The sequence below is a fragment of the Phalacrocorax aristotelis genome, chromosome Z (assembly GCF_949628215.1).
Source record: "Phalacrocorax aristotelis chromosome Z, bGulAri2.1, whole genome shotgun sequence".
Classification (NCBI taxonomy): domain Eukaryota; kingdom Metazoa; phylum Chordata; class Aves; order Suliformes; family Phalacrocoracidae; genus Phalacrocorax; species Phalacrocorax aristotelis.
The window spans coordinates 40,046,807-40,063,084 of NC_134311.1; positions in this window are offsets into that span (position 1 = coordinate 40,046,807).

The following is a 16,278-nucleotide window of genomic DNA, read 5'->3' on the forward strand; positions in this document are numbered from 1 at the left end:
AGAAATAAGACGATGTATAAAAATATGTTATTAACTTATTACAACTGAGCAGTATCTTCAGAGACCTTTCAGACTACTGAATTATTAATTGCATAGGCACTGCAAAGAAACCATTTTATTATTCTTTCAAAAGTCTGTAACAACTCTTACCGAGACATTTTAGCTTATTGGGTCAAGGCTTGTACTGAGAATCTTTAGCTTATGGATCACTGATTTGGCAGACTGAAATAGCTTCAGCCTGACAGGTCAAAGTCAATGTATCATGCCTCTTTATATCCACCCCTAGGAAAAAAAAAAAACAAACCCCTATGCCCAGGAACAGAAACCTTGATTTTATCTGGATAAGTCCTTCAAGTCTTTAAGCCATATTTCAGCCTGGAGTTATATTATCTCAGTTCATTAGGTGGAAGTTCACCAGTGAGATGTTTTGTAAAAGAAAAAGTCAAATATGGCTTTACAGTGCCATTATATTAATACTAATATAAGGACAGTGATTTAATTATAGAAGCAACACCAAATGAATATGTTGCCTGTAAAAAAACAGATACTAGTCTCTACTCACTTAGAGTCATACAAAGTTGTCTTATTTTGGTACTTCCTGATATAAGTAATCAAATGTGATTTGGCCTTGTAAATTACTTGGTGATAAATTACCTGGTGTTAAATTACCTAACAGTCAAGGAATTAATTTCCCACTCTCCTCTACAGACATACTTGGTGTTTCCATTTGCTAAATGCAGTAGTAATACAGCCCTTCTTCTAGGATCCTGGCAAATATTTACCCACATGGATCCTTTGTAGTGCTATACTAAGACTGTTACCTGATGCAGTTAACAGCTGTGAGACCTTCACGTAGCTTTCTCCTTCTTCTCTCTTGAGATGTCATGAATTACTGGGTAAGAAAGATTATTTTTAAAAGAACCTCTGATCCTTTCTGCCAGCCAAATCTGGCTAGCAAAGAAGCACCTTTACAGAGTATAGCCTTGCTCCTCAGTCCTACAAATATCAGGACAGCTTTCAGCCCCTTGTTAAACATTTTACAGATGAACTGGCCTAAAAAGCGTGCATGCATAACCATCATATATTTGCCCTCTAAGCACAAATATGTATATAGCTGCATATTCTGCGGATTCCAGTGCTTTGTATTTAAGAAATTATGCCTGTATTTCTTCCTGATTTCCCTACCTGCATGAGATCATTTCTCAATACCAGTATGTATTTAAAGAAAAAAAAAATTAAGCAGCTTCATAAATTGTTCAGCAAACACCCCAACTCTATTCATAGCCATACATATGTTGCCAGTAATACAGATAAATATAGAGTCATAGAAATATACACACAGATTTGAGAAAATATGCCTCTAGACAGAAACATATTGTGCATATGCAAATAACTGTCTGGCACTGAAGCTCTGCCCTTTAGCATTCACTTAACTGTATCTCTTTCCTATGCCTGCTCCCTCCCATTTTTCCATCTGTTTATTTTTTTCAAAGCTTCACTTAAGAATACAGTACCACATCTCAAAAATCAAGAAATATGGTCCTGCAAATATAACTGCCAGGTATAACATACAATATTGCTTGTGGGAGGGGAAAAAAAGTATAGAGGAGGCTACATTCAAATTTTCCTACGAATGTTACAGGAAATGGGCTTTACCCATTTTGTCCGAACAATGTTCATTCCTGGTTAGATTTCAGGTCTGGTTGCTATACTTTAAAGAAATTGTATAATCCAGGCCTTGCGATCAGCTTTCTTAATTTATTTCCCTGAAATGACAGTCCTGGCAAAGGCAGGCTGGCCTCTCAGATGTCTGGATTACACTGTAGCTATGGAAACAGGTGTTAAAGTGCTATGAATTCCAAGTTACACTGATATTCTGCACATCACGTTCTGTACTGATGACAGGTTATTTTACATGCTGACCAGTACAATGGCATCAGTCTTACTGATTTATAGGAGGCCATCAGGTAAGAGAGTCTCCATGATGAACTTGGGGAGTTTTTCCCTGGGCCTTGCTCTTGATGTGCTCCTGTACACGTACAACTAACACATGGTGATGCAGGGGCACTACCTGCTACCACACTCCTTCCAAAGTCTTCAGGCCAAGAGCTACAGGCACCTGAAGTTGACTTGCAACAGCCTCTTCAGCTTAACAAATATTTATGTGTTTTTTCTTTCTCAGAGGAAACCAGCTTGTAGTCCATCCTCACATGGAGCATTAACTTAGGGCCTTGCAGTCCTTTCTGTGGGTTTGTATGAGGCTGCATAACAAAAAGAAAAAAAAAAAGAAAATAAAAAAGCTCGGATAGGGGGAGGGAAACATCAGCAAACAAATGCCTTTTATGTTGGTACAAAATTGCCTATGCTACCAGTGAAAGCTCTCCCCGTTCCCCTTCCGTAATTTCTCATGACAGTAGCAGTGTGAGGGACCAGGCAAGAGCCTACTGTCAAAAAACCGGTATATTGCACTGCTACCCTTCCTCAGCACAAATAGTGAAGTCAATAAATAGTTTCTGTATAACTTTGCATTTAGATGAATAGTTGCAGAAGTCACAAGTTTTCAAATAAGCATGTTTGGTCTCCCCCAGGCTTGATCACACTGTCATTTATTTTGATACACCCAGGTTGTCATTCACCTTCTGCCTCACAGGCATGTTGTTTTGGTGAGATATTTATGCTGCTCATGTGTATGGACATTCCCCAAGCAGCTCAACACCTGCTTCCTCCTTTGTGCCACGCAGTCAGTCCGATCCCTCCTGAACCTGCCTCCATTGTCAGCAGGGCCTTTTTTTCTTTCCTGGTATTTACTATCTTTTTTTGTATCTCTTATTCATAGCAATGCAAACAGTGATGAAGTCAGATGTGGTGTCAGGCTGTATCTTTCCTCCTCAAGGTTTTGTAAACTGAAAAGCTTTTCCTTCTTGTAAGAGCTGGAAAACCTCTTTAAGATTATGTACGTTGAAAATGTACACTGTATTTTGCATATAAAGTGATCTTGTCAAAGTTTAGTCTTAGATTAGTTTTTCTAAAGTATGACGAAGAAATAATCACCCTGAAAAATTTAAGAAATGTGAAGATTTTGCTACTCAGTTATGAAATCCCTATATAAAAATATCAGTGGGAAAACATAAGTTAAATTGGTCCGAAAGAAACAAAGCATATCAGAATAAGCTAGCAAAAAGTGTAAACTATATTACCAATGATGATATAAGCTGCAGACTGAACAAAAAAAAAAAAAAAAAAAAACAAACAAACAAAAAACACAAACCAAGACAAAACCCACACAGAATATATAGCCTGTAGAGCTGTGAATGGCCACACCACTTCATATCAGTTCAAAGCCTTCATGATGATTTTGAGTAACACACCCTTGGAACAGCTCATTTGTCTATTTTACAGAAACACAGATGAAATAGCATAGAGGTAGTTTTTTGTAAGGTGGGTGCTTCTTCATGGAGAATTGAAATAAGGCCAAAGACTTTTGTATACGTATAGCTTGACTATTATATGAAAACATTGTCAGATATTAGTGGTCTTGAACTGATTTCAAGGTAGAGGAAAATGTCTCTGCACACCAGTAGAGAACTTCAGAGTTATTTAGTTCTCTGAATAAAATATTTTATAAGTGAAAAGCAGAAAGGATTGTTCCCAAGATTTTGGAATATGTGTGCTGGGAAGTCAAAATTAAGATGAGGATAATCATCATATTATCCCCTTTAATTTCAAAAAGGGTAATATAACAGCTAAAAGCAGAATGACAGAAAAGAAACTTGGCCCCTCTTCATCATGTAAGCAACACCATGCAAGCAAACTGAAGAAATAATTATTGAATTTCAACACTGTTTATATTCACATTTGCATTATTAGATAAAAGATGTTTGAAGACCTTTCTTGTTTCACCTCCCTTTTAAATCCATTTTGGTTTTACATCAACTGGGTTATCCACTTTAGTATAACACAAATAGTATGGAAGTTTTCCTCACGGCATTAACTAAAAATGACCTAGTGAAACGCAAGTTTTCAGTAGTCACAGTCTGGTGACATCTGTGAACTCTCTAAGCTAATGATATTGTTTTTTCTTAGCTATTCAGATTTTTAAAAGAGTTACCCACATGACACAGCAGGGTGTCCTTTGACTGATTGCAGCAGGAACAAGCATTTAAAGACCAGTTCAGTTTTCAGATTCTTCTCCCCATCCAAGGTCTTAAGAGCTGATGTTTCAAAAGATTTCTGCATGCAGACAAAAGACCTTAGATCCACTGCCTCTATGGCAACTGAAGTCTTAAAAAGCAGTCATTTCTTCCAGATATAATCCATCTGAATGGCAATTTTTGCATTATTATATCAAAGCAAGCCCTTCCCTAAGGAAAAGCTGATTCTGTTTCGTCCAGTCAAAATAACTACACCACATGACATATGGTTTGCTCCAATAATTCCCCGTTAATCAGCCTGCACTGGTTTTAAGCGCAGGTCCCAGAGGTTAATGAATGGATCATTAAATCTACAGTGCAATCTATCCCCCAGAATATGCCCATTCTTTGCCACATCACTTGTTTAAGGATGCATTCTGCTTAATGGTAAAGCTTGGGAGCAGATGATGCAAACAAATAATCTGCTTTTTTAAAAACCCTCTCTGCAAGTATTTGGCAACAAGATGAGGAGTGTGAGGAAAAAACGGTCAGGGAAGAATGATTTTCAAAGCTATATCATAAACAGGTTTAACTTTTTTCTAAAAAAAAACAAATACTTGATCTCCCTCGAACAGTCACACCCATTCCCTGTAGGAACGTAGAGATGCCCATCTGGGTTGTGAGAGATCTAACATGCACACAAAGTGTTAAGTACCACTGGCTCCTGAACAGAAAATGTCATCTTTCCCACCTCCCAGCTGGCATCTTTAAATAGCTCACTTTATTTATGGTGTACATAGTGTTAATGTCCTTCAGTTGCTCTATTTTCAAGGATGGAAAAGCAGTTGCTAAGCATTTCTAAATGACAGCCCCAGGGTTCATTAAAAATATGGCAAACATTTGCTAAGCTCATTAAGTGCAATTTTTGTGTGTGTGTGTATCAGATTCCTCCTCTGCATGTTATGCGTGACCAAACATCTATTAACCCTAATCCCATTGATGAGTCTGATACATTCAAACCAGCAATTAGACAAAACAAAAGGGATATTTATTGAGAGACTCATAAATGGGCTTTCATATTGGTCTAAGCTGTTGCAAAATGACAGTTTAATTCCCTTCTGTTAATCCCCACCTACTAGAGTACTCCCTTTGTTTGATTATAGGTTGTCAGATTTAGGGATTCTGATTGAATCAAAATTTGAAGTAAACTAGAAATACACAATAATTACACTTGCTAAGCGCTGCTGCCTACTGCATAAGTATAGTAAATGCAACACAGGTTTAAAAAAAAATTCAAAGAAAAAAAGATTTCAAGAATCAGCCACTTACAAAAATAAAGGTATATATTGCCTCCATTTAAATACAGAAAAAAAAATCATTTCTGTTTTCCTGTAATATAACACCTTTTGATATCGTTACCTGCTAAACACATTTTTTTCTAGAACCCAGTGTTTCTTCACAGCCACAGAGGACGCACCTCACCTTTTTTAAACAGAATGACCTTTCTAGCCCACAGGCATGCCCTTCTCACACATCTTTTCAACCACTGTGAAGCACAGACATTATTATGAACTCTGCAAAATATTTGCAGTATAAACTGTCAGGCAGTGAGTCCTGTATGCAAAAACTCAGAAGCATTTGTTAAGAAAACATCTGCCTGTTTATTAAGTAGTGCTTAAAACACTATTGCAAGACCTGTCAGTAACTTTTAAGGGTGCAGGAGCTGGTGCTGCTCTATACAGCGTGAACTGGATTGCTGTTAGTAAGGAGTGAACATCATTTATGCTGTGACAAATTAATATTATGAAGTTTTCACAGCACAATGACAGTGCTCTGTAAGTGAAAACTTCTGAGCCCTATATAGTATAAAACAGAAAAAAAGAAAAAAAGAAGGAAAACTACTTCGGTACCTTTTTTTCAAACTTTTTGTCAAGACAAAGGTTGCTTTCTACTGAAGTGATTTTTTCTCAAAGGCAAAAATGTTATGGCTGAATTTTATTCCTACAAAAAGAAAGATCATTAATAACATCAAGTCATTCTCAAATAATCTCCTCTGGTTTCCCAGGAATCCCACTTCTTACTAATCAAAGTCTTCCAAAAAGCGATCATATAGACAACCTTCAAAGGGAAATACTCACACTCAGCAAAGATTTTTAGCGAATTATTCTAAATCCTACTAAACCAGGAGAACAACAGCTCCTCATGTCAGAAGAACTGTAAAACTTATCTACAGAGAAGATATTTGTGAATGTATATAAATAAACACAGAGATGGTGTTGATCAAGTATTTTCAATTGTGCTTTAAAATAACCTTTTTTTCCCCAAAAGATTCAGTGAAAAGGAAAATAATTTGCTTTCCTCTAGAAGATGTTGCTTCTACAAGATTTAATGCTATAAAGTAGTCCTTTCAATCTACCAGTGTGTACCACTGACCTAATTCTTCTATTCAGTTATTCAAAAGATGTCTAACAGAAAAACACTACCTGACATTTCTGTTACCCACTCTATATTGTCAAACCCGTAGATGTATCACCTCTCCAATGCTGATACTTCTGTGATTCCAACAAATTACCTGTACAGAAACACCTTCTGCATCAGTTGCCAGCTTCTCTTTCCCTCGGAACAAACAGTATATCACCATTTCATCAGCATATTTTCAGTAAATATGATAAAACTTTACTACATAGCAAAGGCGGCAGGAAAGTCCGCAGTGCAAAGGGACTCCCTGGTGCTGAAGTGTGTGTATGATTGAATATATTTCAGCTTTTAAAAAATTCTAGCTTCAGATTGCCCTACTTCATAACTCAACAGGAAGGAAAACAAATCATCATGGATTTTTTAATAACCTAAAATCAATAAGATGCAGAGAGCATTAATGCCTTAACATTTACTGGACTAAGTAGTAGTTCTTGTGGCAGAAGAGCACACATGTGCATTTATAGAGTTTTATAATGAAACAGTGATAAGTAAACAGCTCATTAAATGCAAAAGCAGCAAACCTTTTGGGGAAAAAAACGTTATTTTAAAGCAGGTTTTTTAAACTCAGAAAGATCTTTTTAATTAATTAAGCATTTTTGTTAATAACTTGCTCACTATTACTTGCCTAATGGTTTAAAAATTGTCTGGGTGTGCTTTGCCTTAGCAGATACTAAGCTATACACAAACGCAAATACAGTGCTTTTTTAGATCTAGAGAGCAAACCTGAAGACATTTGGGTCTGAAGATGGTGAAGCTGATGCCATTTTCTATTCTTGCAGTGGTATGTGCTCCTGCTCCAAATCCACTGCTCAGAAATTTTGTTTTTCATGTAATTCCCAGCACAGAAGAGACTTCAACCACTCCTAAAGAAAAGAGGTGCCAAGGGTGATCAAGGCCTCAAAGGCCATGAAGTTTTTTTTTCTTGTACTTTTGGTTTTATCCTTCTTGACTTTTAAAACAAAACTGGAACCAGAAATCACTGAGTATTCTTTACCACCATTCTTTACCAATTCTTTATGCTGTATTTTACCTTAGGTAGAAGTTTCAAGCCAAGGAAAGTTATTTACTAAGTGGATTATTGCAATGTAATAGAGGTGTGTAGAGGTAAGGTCATGTCAGTAGCACTGGGAACAGGATGCATAATTGCTGTTAAGAGTTCAGATTACAGTTTAAATGTCTTTTATTTGCAAGCTTAACTAGTCTTACCCACATCCTTTTTTTATTATTATAATATTAATTTTGCCTTTTTATGACTTGAAGGACCTGGGCAAAAGTTAAAGAAGCCCACAGACATACAAAATTACCTAAGTGCAAAGTTCAAATGACATAACTGCATCTGTATTTGTTTAAACAAGCAATTTTTTCAAATTCATTACCCATACAACTAAATGTTTGAGTTAGTAGGCACCAAGGTGTACGTAAAACTTCCAAATGTCACACACTTCAGCAAACAAAATAGGAATGATGAGATTTCAAAAGCAGAAACAAGAGAATGCAGACAAGTTTTGTGTACAGAACTTTACTTTCAACTGACTCTTCAGCCACGAGCAAAGTGTTCTAGTAAGAAAAATGAAAAACATATTCTGTGTCCATCTTTACCTTGAGACATCTTACAAACTCAGTTGTCTGTTCTGTCAAAAGTATACAGAACAGAAAACAGCACAGAGCCAATGTAGTAATTAACTAACTCACTTTCTGGATGTAGTAAATAATGAATTGGCCTAAATTAATATACCATGAGATTGTCCCACAAGGAGATGGCATATATAACCAAATGCAACAGGAAAAAATGCATAAATTGCTTTCCCTAATTTTCACTTCCTCTTCCTAATATTTATCTGAAAAAATAAACTTCTAATATTGGATCACAAGATTACAGAATCACAGAATGGCAGGGGTTGGAAGGGACCTCTTGAGGTCATCTTGTCCACCCCGCCTGCTTGAGCAGGCACACCCACAGCAGGGGGCACAGGAACGCGTCCAGGCGGGTTCTGAATGTCTCCAGGGAAGGAGACTCCACAACCTCCCTGGGCAGCCTGTGCCACTGCTCTGGCACCCTCACAGGAAAGAAGTTTTTCCTCATATTCAGGTGTAACTTCCTGTGTTCCAACTTGTGCCCATTCCCCCTTGTCCTGTCATTGGGCACCACTGAAAAGAGTCCGGTCCCATCTTCTGGACACCCACCCTTCAAATATCTGTAAGATTGTTGTCTCCTGGACCCCTGAAAATTATTTATAACATATAATCTTAAGAAAACTTATTTACAGCCACACTTTCTCTCAGTTATGATGCTTTAACACTTAGAAAAACTTTTTTTGGTTTTTTTCTGACGTCTGAGTGAATGAGTCTCTCATGTCCCATTGTTTCATTTTTTTTTTGTTTTTCTTTGCTTTACAGCATTCTCTTGAAGTATTTGCCATGTGCATGACTTACAGCACTACCATATTAAATGTTCCTTTCCAGTGAGGTTGTCCTTAGACTGTTACCAGATTGTCAACATACATCTTTATGGGCATTGTCAAAATCCAGATCATGAAGGTATATCACTGCAGATATAGCTTCTCAGAACTAAATATTTGAAAAGATCTGTGTTACTGTGTTAGATATCCCCTCCCTCCTTACTGAAGATTCTATTGCCAAAAATTTTGTGAACTTGCTTTCAAATATTTTTAAAGTATCTGAGGCACTATTCCTAATCTTCTAACAAAAACAGGATTCAGAAAAAGAGCAAGAATCTATTCTAATGGTTTTCACACATATGAAGGTGTAAGAAGCACCACTGAGGATAAACAAGAAGTGTTCCTGAATTCTGCAATTTATTTGAACACCAGCTTCTGTGCCTTTCTTGGCAAAGAGAATAGTGTTTCCTGGGCTATTATACAGTTTTGTCAAGAAAGTCTTCCCATCTCGTGTAATGTGTTTGACACTGTAACTCAGTTACATTTCAGTAACATAAGCTTTTAAGCAGGATTTTTAAACCCAGAAGAGGCAGTCCTGTACCTAGTAGGACTTCCATACTGAAAGCCTGCTTGAAGATACAAGGGTAGGGGGAGTACACATATACACATATATAACTCACCTGTTCAGTAAATGGTGAATTTTGAGCTCTCACTCCTACTGCCTTCTATTTCACTTCTTCACAGATATATCTGGGAATATTATCTGAAAGTAAAGACTTATTATTTTAATGAAAAAGTGCCTCCCATGTAATGGAGAAACCTGAGAGCTTCTTATGCATATCTCTGCATTAGAAGTAAAGTTGTATTAAAAGTGTTTGTGTAGCAAATTTTTTGAGGGGCAATTTCATGGCCGACTGCAATGACTTTTCAATACAATTCACAAAAGGTAAACATTAGAAAAAACACAGCAGAAAATGAAAGATCCACCTCCAGATCTATTGTTGGAAAAGGGCAACATACCCTGATGGGGGAAAGCCCTCCTTTGTACCTCCATACGGATGTTTCCATAAACTACCATGTGAAGTCTAGCTATGAAGAACAATCTCTTTTTTTTTTAATCTTTTGCTGTGGATATAGTTCAGTTTCCTAGCAAAATCCAGCCAAACTGTCCTTTTTCTAACAACAACAACAAAAAGTTGTATTGCTTTAAACCAGCAAAGGACTGCTTAACCAACATTTGCATGCATTTATTAAAATAATGAAAGAGAATTTTACTTTCTGCAATATCTTACATTAAGATGCATATAAGTTTTCCTTCTAAGATTTGTTTCTGTAATTGTTCCTCAGTGAGCTAGTTTGTACAGAGATCTTTGAAATTCTCCGTGACATTAATACGATACAAGCTGCTCTTTCACAGCACTTCTTACACAGTGGTGCTTGCCCTGAGGCACTTTACAATCTCACAATAAAAAAAAAAGCAAAAATCTATTTCACTAGTTTACTAAGAAACATGAAGCATTCTGAGCATGTCTGGCTTTAATTACACGACAGAGGTAAGAGATTTACTTTTGTCTTTGTTTCCAAAGGAAAAGGCATTTTAGAGAAGACCAAAAAAGAAAAAATGCATCTGGAAAAATTCAGATTTAGGCACTGAATCCAAAGATAAAGCACGTAGTATTTCAAGAGCTAGGCTGCAAATGGAAATCGACATTATTTATATAAGATAAAACATTGACAAAAAAACCCACCAAAACCAAACCAAAAACAAACAAACAAACAAACAAACAAAACAAAAAATAACCAAAAAAATCAAAACAAAAAAAAAACCAAACCACCAGCTCAGTTGTCATCTGAGAAACATTACGCTTTAAGCCCAAACTTTGGAAATAGCAGCTTTCTGAAATCATAAGTGTGGAAATAATATGTTAGAAAGGAAGGAAAAATAATAGGATTTATTTGCAATGTTTTACTTCTAGTGGTGTGGCAGAAACAAAATATCTACTTTAAATACATGGTGTTCTTTGCCAGCCTACACCCAGCCTCTAAGCCCTTCAGGCCCAGCCGTTCAGGCAGGGTTTGCAGATTTTCCACTGGATTACTGAAAATGATGCTAACATGAGTATCCTTCAGCTCACAGAGCTCTAATTTAAATGCTTATCCTATTACAATGGAACAGCAAGTTTCTAGATCTCAACCATGTTGGCATTTGCTCCAGAGAACGACAGAACAAAATGGTCCACAAAGGTCCCATTCATGTTAAACTGGCTTCTGCTAAAACCGCAAGTGGCTTGTTAGTCACCGACTTATGTAGTGGGAAGCACACCATCAATGAGCTTAGGCTGCACTAGTGTGTGTCAGGACCACATTGTTAAATCTCCAACTAGGAGTTTTAGAAGCCTCAGCAAATCTAGCCAGTTTAATAAATTAAAATAAGATAAAAAGCTAAAATTAGATACTGTAGCAGAACAGGTCTTGAATACAGTTGCTGTTTAGATAAAGGTGTAACATTTCAGCCTACACTTCTCAGGTTAAGTTTTGCTCAAAAGCATGCACATGGAGGGTTACACATTAACAACCAGTCCCAGTTACTCCTAACGGGATTTGCGCACCCTGTTTTGAAAATATAGACCTTAGGCTGCTATACAGTTAACATACCAAGGAGCTGCTACAAACAGCCAGGAAGACTGAGTATGCCATTAAATAGCAGCATTTTCTGAATCAATAAGAATTGATTGAAAAATAAACACTTGAGCTTAATCTATTACTGTCATATAAAGTTGGCCTTCTTCCTAAGTGGCATCATGAAATTTGGCCTGACCTACTATGTCTATGTGGGTAAGTGTCTTTCAAAGAAAGCAAAATCTGCAAACTCTCTATCCTTCAGAGTAGAACAATAACAAAAATTGCACCATTTGACTGAATTCAAGTCTGTATTACTAAGCATATTTCATCCATTTGCGGACTTCAAATAACTGTGAGCCACAGCACTGTTTCACCAGGAACAGCATATTATGTCTACAAGCTCATTGGGCCAAAACACCCCTACTGTCCCACGGGCTAGGCCATGGGCTATTCATATGATGTTCAAACCTATCCTACAGAACCAATGGGCATACAACCATTAGCAAAACTAATCACTATGATTTTGCTTGAAACAAGATCAAATACCCATAGCAAGGGAAAAAGAACTCCTAGATTCACTTAAATAGACAGCAGGGTTTTAATAAGATTGAGAAAGGAGTATTTTCATGCTCTTAACTAAATTAAAAACTGAAACGCACATCCAAAATGAGCCTGGTATCTTTGAGGGTGCAAAGGGGGCAGGGAATCAAACATTTTTCTTTCCTCAAGAGTTATAAAAATATTATCTAATTGCACTATATGCCCAAGTAGCTTTCTGTTATCTGTGTATATAGACTAAAGGGGAAATGATAGTGAATTAAATGGTGTCCGGCTTAGAGGCAATAGAGCACATCAGCATCCAGAAAAAAAAAATCCTACAGTAGAAATATTTTGAGGTGATTAAAATTTTGCTCACAAAACTAAAAAGTCAAAGAAAATGAAGACGTACTAGCCTTTGGAATAGCTCTAAAACCCATGAGCCAGATCAGCAAAAAGTAAGAATTTCTGTAGCAGAAAGTTTGAGAATTTTTTCATAGATATTGGGTTAAGGTAAAGAGTACACATAGCCTAGGGAATGAAAGTTTTGCAGCCAGTGACTGATGACACCAAGTACAGACCACAGTTCTCATGATGGCTGCTAAGGAAAAGTATTCTGCCTCCTAAAAGGGGCTTTTCCCCCTGTTCACAGAGGTCAGCCCCAAAAAGAAAGGCTGCATCCCATGCTGGGCAGCATTCAACTACCCATCGTACCTTTGAGCCAAAAGATATGCTTTGTGGCATATGTTACATGGAGCTCTCTCACTGTGTCAAGACAATTTCATAGGCACTGTAATACAATTGCTGAGTTGAAGCCACAAAGTTAATTAAAGTAAAAATTACACTGTGGCTGTTGCCTTTGTATTCTGGACAATGGTGGAAGATTAAGTTCAGGAGGCAAATTACCTTTTTTTATATTTCTATAAAAGCATTCCAGCATTTTAAGCCTTTCTTGACTTAAGTGCCAGAGACTTAGGATTTCAGTGCTTGAGGTTTAGTAGTACAAATTTCTATCCTTATTTATACTTTACAGAAAAGAGATCCTACAGAGAGAAATTAATGTTTGATTTATTTTTTAGAACAAAAGAGGATCCTTGCTCATCCAATCCAGTGTATCTGTTTAAATAGAAACAAAAATGTTGTCAGACCCAGATCTTCATCCAACACCAAATCTTAAATTATTGGAAGCCTATGTCACTGTTCAGGTTGGTTGTTTTGCAACTGAATAAGAGATTCCAGAGGAGAGTAGTGACCTACTATGTTTATTGTGCTTAATTTTTCAAATTGGCTGACAGGCCTTTATGGCTTAATTACTTCTTTAACATCACAAATTCATATCTGCAAAGGGAATTTTAGAAAACATAATAAATGCTTATTAACAGGCTTACAGTTTTAATATAACATCTGACTTTGGATGAATGGCTAAAAATTGAGTAATAAGAAATATAAGTATCGATAAGAAGTAGCTGTTTCTCAGGCCTCATAGTGAGAATGTAATGTATTTTTGTTAATTATAGAAGGATCAGCTCTCAATGCTTAAAATATAAAACCAAGCTTTTGTTTAAATCATCAGAGAGATACCAAGAAAGGAAAAATATAAAAATAAAAATTTAAAAAAATTAAAAACCCACCCCCCCAAGAAAAAAAAAAAAACCCTGAAAAAAACCCAGGCAAACCAAAAACATGTAAGGAAACCTGGAATTAATCACATTTCATTTTTTCGTTTTATCCATTGCCATCCTGGGAAACACAGTGCTCAGTAATTCAATTTGTAAAACTCCATGGAGCATGAAGCTACCACTCCCAAAGAAAACTGCTCCTCCCTTCTCATTTGTACTTAAATATTGCAGATTTGCCTTATACCATAAAAGGAGATACTTGTACAAGTATAAACTCTTATTGTATAAACACCAGGCTTGCTTACAATTTCCCCTTAATTGTTCCTCCACAAAAATTCCTTCAGAGCTGTTGACAAGCTTTCCCCATGGTTTGTGAGCAGGGAGAAGTACCAACATACCGGCAATAAAGTATAATGGATGAAATGCCTGCAAACCCTTGCGCTCCTCCATCAGCAAAGCTCCTGCAGTCCTTATTCAGACAAATTCCCATTGAAGCCAATTTGCATTTTGCAGGTCAGAGACATTGCTGTACTGGGATTAAAACAGAGAGGAAGCAGCTTCTGACTCCAGTCTGAGACTACCAGACAGGAACTTTACCCTTAGTATAATCTCCTACACTGGTCTGTGTGATACTGGAAGGAGCATGTGGAAGGAGTTTCTCTGCCAGCTCTCCACATGGTGTCTCAGACTAACTGGGGACTTGAGCTTCAGGAATTTGTGACTACTTTCTTTTTTTTTAGTTGCAGGCTCCAAGTTGGTTTAGCAATTTTTTAAAGCTCAATTAAATTTGAAGCATTCTAGAATCAGATGTCATTTACTATCGTACTGAGAGTATAGATGACATGCAAGTCTGAAAGAAGAGAAAAATTATCTGTTAATTAATAGAAAATACAGAGAAGTAACATTTTAAATACCAGTCAGAAGAGTGAGGAAACATCTCTGTCACCACCTATATGTGTGTGAATGAAAAGGAATACTTATGAAGAGTGGGAAAGGGCATGGTAAGACCAGAACTGCTCTGGTGTAATCACACAAAGCCCAATAAATGTAAGGGACAGCAGGGCTCACTGTAGGTTTTGGCAGGTAAAAGAAGGCTTCAGAACTGCTCCCAGGGGAGTGCTGGAGCAAGGTCAGGACCTGGGGCTCAGAGAAGCAGTTTAATGGTTTTTATTTAATCATGAACTTTCATAGTCAGCTGCTCAGTATTCCTGGCTTGCACTAGGAGCAGTGTTCTTGCCAGATGCTCCCTTCCCTTTCCAAAACTCTGAGGTTTTGGCCTTTTTTTGGCTTACTTCTCATACAGAGAGTTCCTATGCACCTGTTTCCAAAGCCCTGCATGACAGAGTCCTCATTGTTAGTAACTCAACTATATTTACCCCTATAAGGCATTATTTTGAAACAGATTTCACTAACTAAAACATAAGCACAATAAGAATTTCTGCCATTTTATTACATAACTGAAATTTAAGATTTATGTACACATGGGCAAATGTGGTGCACACTGGCATTCCCTGAGCAAACAACATTCCCAGGAATATTAAGATGTAATTTGGATGTTTGGTATATATAGACTTAAAACAGAAAAATCTCAGAGAAGGCAAGTTTCAAGGAGTAAGCAACTCACTTGTGAAAAAGAAATAAGTGGAAAGACCACACACAAAAAAAAGTGGATTACCAGCATCATCAAAAGGTCAAAACCAATATTTTTAATTAATACAAGTACAGAGAAAAATATCTATACAGTGCTAAAAAGGTTGCCATACCAGATAGATGTTAGTATCATAGTTTTCGAGGATAGCTGCACGCTGAGAAGCAATTCTCTAATTTTGAACTGACAGCAAATGAGCCAGTCTGCACATTCTGTTTCTCTGATAGTCACCATGGGTACGTACAGATAGAAATTACAATCATGTATAAGGATGACAACTTTTTACCATGACTGATATATCCAGAACATTGCTAACATTGTCACATATGATATTGTCTGATTCTTACAAATCATAGAATGATAGAGTGGTTTGTGCTGGGAGGGACCTTCAAAGACCATCTAGTCCAAGCCCCCTGCCATGGCAGGGAGATCTTTCATCAGATCAGGTTGCTCAAAGTCCTGTCCATCCTGAACTTTAATATCTCCAGGCATGGGGGGACCCACAACTTCTCTGGGCAACCTGTTACATTGTGTCACCACCCTCATCATAAAGAACTTCTTCCTTATCTCCAATCTAAACCTACACTTTTTTTAGTTAGAATCATTGCCTCTTGTCCTGTCACTACAAGCCCTGATAAAAAGTCTCTCTCCACCTTTCTTATAAGTCCCTTTTGTATATCAAAAGGCCACAATAAAATCTTCCTGGAGCCTTCTCTTCTCCAGGCTGAACAACCCCAAATCTCAACCTTTCTTCATATAAGAGGTGTTCCAGCCCTCTAATAATTTTTATGGCCCTCCTCTGAGCCTACTCTAACAGGCCTGTGCCTTGCTTGTACTGGGGACCC